This window comes from Poecilia reticulata, chromosome 4 (genome assembly GCF_904066995.2).
Source record: "Poecilia reticulata chromosome 4, P_reticulata-male-v2, whole genome shotgun sequence".
NCBI lineage: Eukaryota > Metazoa > Chordata > Actinopteri > Cyprinodontiformes > Poeciliidae > Poecilia > Poecilia reticulata.
Genome location: NC_088833.1, coordinates 2,553,644 through 2,559,383, shown reverse-complemented (window position 1 = coordinate 2,559,383; position 5,740 = coordinate 2,553,644). Strand labels below are relative to the sequence as shown.

The 5,740-nt window shown below is 38.7% G+C and overlaps 1 long non-coding RNA gene across 1 annotated transcript; it reads right to left on the bottom strand.

The window, feature by feature from the left end:
- Positions 1–217: 217 nt before the first annotated feature.
- Positions 218–2,887, bottom strand: LOC145551303 (uncharacterized). Its single transcript, XR_014087112.1, has 3 exons — positions 2,384–2,887; positions 745–957; positions 218–308 (listed from the first exon to the last, which is right to left on the bottom strand). It is a non-coding gene; the product is annotated as an uncharacterized LOC145551303 (long non-coding RNA).
- Between the last annotated feature and the right edge of the window lie 2,853 nt (positions 2,888–5,740).

The following is a 5,740-nucleotide window of genomic DNA, read 5'->3' as shown; positions in this document are numbered from 1 at the left end:
TTTTAAATGATGGATGATTTGATCAGTTACTCAAACACTGTTTTACTCTCATTTCCTGGACGGATATGTTTTATCTAAATTAAACATGTTGGAGTCGTGGTACTCCGGCGCAGTTTCCTGGTGCTGCTCGGCTGCAGGGCGTCACCGCAGGGGGCCTCAGGCAGCCTCAGCCCACATCGTCACCTGACTGCAGCACATTTCCACCTGAGCTGCTGCGTCATTCACATCCGGGGCTCCCCGCTGATCGGCCATGTTTGCTGCGGTCAGCTGTCCTGCCTCAAAGCGACGCGTCAGGAACGGATTTGCACCTCAAAGCGTTAAAATGGTTTATTTAGATTTTATCAAGAACATTCAGCGTAAAGAAAATGTGTACTGAGTTTTCTGTTACTTTTTTATTTAAAATAGCAGAAAACTCTCAAAGATTTAATCAATTCATTTGCATTTGCAGCTCATAAGGATAATAACTGCCTGTTGTTTAGCATCTAGTCTGCAAAAACCAAGTATTTTCATGCAAATATCATAGTTATTATTTCACTTCTAACATGGGAAAAATGTCTTGCTACAAGTGAAACAGTTTAAAACTAAAACTTTTACATTAATAATTATTTAATTAAAATGGAAAAGTTTTCAGGTTTATAGTGTAAAATATTGTAATATTTATGTTTCACAAGATGTAACAGTAAATAATAAATGATATATTTTTCTTTTTATCTCCAAAATATCTGGAAAAGCTTAAAAACGTACCTTGAAAGTTCCTGCAGAACCCGTCCAGGACGGTTTGACGTTCTGACCCGGGTTTTGAGTGTTTACTCTGCAGTGTGTGTTGGATCACAGTTTGCGGCGTGACGCCTCGGCCAGCTGATAGCGGACCCGGCCGGACCCGGCCGGACCCGGCTGGACCCGGCCGGACCCGGCTGGACCCGGCTGGACCCGGCCAGACCCGGCCGGACCCACACTCTAAAATGAAAAAGATGAACCAACTTAATTGAATTGCTTCTATGGGTAACAAGCAATTCAATTAAGTTTATCCAACTTAATTTATTAAGTTTAACCAATTAAATATATTCTAATCATCCAACTCAATTTGTAAATTTTTTAAACAAATTTATTAAGATTTAAGGCAGTGACGTCACATTAGAGTCACATTTACACACCAATATCCATATCAGCAGGAGGGAGGAAGCTGGAATCGAACCTACAACCTTCCGATCACAGGGCGACCACTCTACCCACAGAGCCACAGTCACGCTGGGGAATCTGTCCCTGGTCAGCTGGAGTCAGGGATACAAATGGGATACAAATATTGAACTTAATTATTTCAAGTAAAGTCAAAGCAAAAAGGTCCTTTAAGGAAAAGATTTGTAACTTTTAAATTAGAGCATATTTAGAGGACACTGTAAAAAGAGTTTTCCAAAATATTTAGTTTGGAACTACTTAAAAGTTTGAGTTGACTTTCTGTAGAATTAAATCAAAGATTTTAAATGTTTATTAGAAGAAAATAAATGAGTAAGAGTGACTTAAATCTGTTATCTTAAACATACTTAATACATTTGTTAAATAAAATTAACAAATTGAGTTGGATGATTAGAATATATTGAATTGGTTAAACTTAAATTAAGTTGGATAAACTTAATAAATTCAGTTGAATAAACTTAATAAATTCAGTTGAATAAACTTAATAAATTCAGTTGGATAAACTTAATAAATTCAGTTGAATAAACTTAATAAATTCAGTTGAATAAACTTAATAAATTAAGTTGGATAAACTTAATAAATTCAGTTGAATAAACTTAATAAATTCAGTTGAATAAACTTAATAAATTAAGTTGGATAAACTTAATAAATTCAGTTGAATAAACTTAATAAATTAAGTTGGATAAACTTAATTGAATTGCTTGTTACCGATGGAAGCAATTCAATTAAGTTGGTTCAACTATTTAGTGTAAGTTTTGAGTTAAATATACACAAAAAAGTAAGTTGGCATAGCAACAGCAAAAGAATTAAGTTAAATTAATGTAAATAAGTCCATGAGATGAACTTCAGCCCAAAAAACACTTTTTAGAGTGCAGCTGGACCCGGCTGGACCCGGCCTCGTTTGCATCAAACCTGCAGGATTACTGGAGGGTCCAGATCGCGGCTCCACTGTGGGGCTTCAGCTCCTCACATTTGAATAATGACAGAAACTGATACCAACAGCAGCCTGGGCGAGAAATCCACCGACTAAAGGCCGTAACTAATAAATGAAGCATCATTGTGCATCATTCCTAACCCACTGACTCAACTTGTTTCTCAGGTCAAGCTAAAAACTGAAGCAGCTTTTAACTTTTCCTCTGAGAAAACTCACAGCGGCTCCTCAGATGAAGCTGCTTCACTCAGTTCTCACCTTATTACTGTTGAGCCTTTAAACCACAGGTGTCAAACTCAAGGCCCGGGGGCCAAATCTGGCCCGCCGCAGCTTTTTATGTGGCCCTCTGGACTCCAAATTACATCAATAAGTCCTTCCAGTTTTTCACAAATCTGCAAAAATCACACAAAATCAACAAATGTTCACATTTTTTCCTGATTTTACTGCTAATTTTCTCAAAATTGGTCAAAAACGTTGAATCCGTAACCAATACGACGAGTGATAGAGTCACATTTGACATCATACATTAGTGTAAATATTGTAAAAGAATAACGATTACAAATATTTCTTAATATTCACCACAAAATCTGTCATTTTGATTGCAAAAATAAACACTAAAATAATCACAAATCCCAGAGGAACAGCTATTTATTGATATTTTAACAGTTTTATTGGTTTTATCAATAGATTCTGGTGCAACCGGCCCTTTAAGAACATTCAGATTTTTGATTCGGCCCAAAATAAAAATGAGTTTGACACCACTGCTTTAAACATTTCATGCTCCTGATTCAGACGTTGAAACAGAAAATGCAGGGCCTTTCAAATAAATACTTTATGATATACAATATTGATATCCTCAGGACTAAACTGTGAAAATCTTGATTATTTTTGCTCAACATTTTAAAAAACTCGAGCCATCTGTAGGTCCAGGCAGACGGCAGCGCTGCTTCAGACATGAAGATGTCCTGAAGCTGCAGCCTCACCAGAGCAGGAGGTTATCGGTGCTACCGGCTCGTTTTCACCAGCCTGGCATCACCTGCGGCCTCTGAGGTGAGATTATCACTTCCTGGCATGTTATGCAACATAATGATGGGAGATGAGATCAGAGTCTACATGCTAAACTCTACTATATGTTGCCTAATAAGGAAGCATGATGAGAAGCAGCAGGGTAGCATAAAATATCTCTACATGTTGCTGCTATATTTTTTATCTTACCTATTATTACTGAGAAAAAAATCTGAATTAAAACAGAAAAAAATTCACTCAATTTCTGCTAAAAATAGACGGATAAAGACTTTGTGGCCTCTGCTGCAGCGCAGACATCAGGGTGCAGGGAATGCTAACTCTGCTAGCTGCCTGCTACTTTCTCTCAAACTCTTAAACCAGGGGAAGAATAAACGTTCTCACCATTTTAGATCACATTTTAGTTTTATGTTTAAATCATTATAATGAATGTTTATGTTTACCAAATGTCCATTTTTATGGACACTAAATATATTTTTAATCTCTGCTAATCATATGCTAACTCTGCTAACTGTCTACTAACTCAACTAATCACCCAGCTAACTGCCTGCTAACATTGCTAAAATACTAACTCTGCTAATACAGCTAGTACATTACTTTAGCTGCCAACTATGCTTACTACCTAGCCTACTGCTAGTTTAGCTTACTACCTGCTAACTCTACTAATCACTCTAACTGCCTGCTAACATTGCTAACCACCTGCTTACTCCTCTAACTTCCCAATAAAAACTCCATTAACCATTTGCTAATTTTGCTAACAGTCCAATAATTCTGCTAATCACCTGCTAACTGCCCGCTATGTTTGCTAAGTGCTAGATAACTTTGTTAACATTCTGATGACTAAGCTAATCACCCGCTAACCGCCTGCTAGCTTTCAAAACACAATACAAATTCACCTCCAGAAGAGTCCTGAACTAGCTAACAGCTAATCCTCATCACTTAATTCACCAGCATCTAGAAAAATTATTTGTAATTTATTTTATTTTTATATTTTGTTTGGTTAAAAATGTTGTTCTTGTGCCACCTGCCATCATGCTGAGAAATATGCTTATTGCTATAAATGTTACCTGTAAACATGGCCGACTAAAATGGCCGTTTGAGCTTCGGGGGAAGGAAATGGGCTCCCAGGTACTGCAGTCTGCACTCAGCTGGTGTTTCCAGCACTGGACTGGGATTTGCTCTGGTTTCTGGACCAGCAGCAGCAGGAGGGAGGGGTGCTGGGTTTGACATCAAACGGTGGTTTTGGATGGGTGGGTGGGGTAGATGGGCGGGTGGGGGTTACCTCAGCACATGGCCTGTAATTGTGGGCTGTTGGACGCAGAGAAAGGAGGCTCTGTGATGGTGTTTAGATGAAGCTACTGAGGAGCTCCGACCCGTTTTTCTCCTTTAATGTTGAATCAGAAGCAGCTTCTGTTTGTTTGGCCACTCAGATCAACTCAAACACAGAAAATCCCTCAAGATTTAAAGCTTTTTTTGTTTCCAGGCTGTAATTATCTGTGATTGGACATGCAGAACGCATTTATCACCCACCCAACACAATGTGTTTCCTTATACAATCCGTTTCCCTTTGACCCGTTTCAAATTCAAAGCTGCGTTTTTATTTTTCAGACTCACTGACCTCAGCTCTGTGGTCTGGAAACGGGTGGGGGAGGGGCGTCCTGCGGCAGAACGGCGGGGAGACGCCCGGCTCGGTAAATTTAGCCTCAGCTGGGATAAAAATAACTGTCGGCAACCAGAGCAGATATTTATAGCTCAGCCTAAGGAAAAGCCTGCTTCAGTCTGCACGTAGCAACACCGAGCAGATCAAACACAGTTACTGTTGAGATTTACAAACTTTAAACTTGGAAAATGCAACATTTACAAAATGCATTAGTCCTAACGGCGTTGATGGTTTTAATTCAAACGTTAATATATCAATATTTTCTGGAAAGTGACTCCAAATTAATTTCGGAAAATCTTTTATTTGCTGATGTTTTTCATAGATCATCTCAAAAACACACACAAAAAAAACCTGCAGCTTGGGAAGCTGGAATACCTAGCTGCATGCTAGCTGCATGCTACTCGGCTAAGCAGCCAATCCAGGAGCTCCGTTCAGTTTCCTTGAAGCTGATTGGGTGTTCCACGAAGAACAGAGACCAGGAATGATGCGTTCTGATTGGAAATTAAAATTATTTTTCTGTTCGAAGACAGAAAAATCAGGTCAAACTTCCCACCCTGAAACCTGCAGTTAGCATTTCAAGATGGCCGCTCCTCGCATCAACAGTGAGCTGTTGTTCATTTTCTACGGCACGCTAAGCTACACGTCGCGTCTGAAACTTTAAGCTAAACAAATAAAAGTGCTGTTTGCTTGTGGAAAGTAAACTTAAAGGGGACCTTTTATTCAAAATTCACATTTTGCACATTTTTATATTTTCATTTGGGTTTCAACTGCTTCTAAAAAAAACCGCCTAAATGCTTAAAAACCCAGATAACTGATTTTATGGCAATAATTTAATGTTTTTTGGTGTCTAAAAATGAGACGTTACAAAAACGACGTTCAACAGGCACTCCCCGGTTACCTAGCAACCCCAGTCCCGTTACCTAGCAACTCAA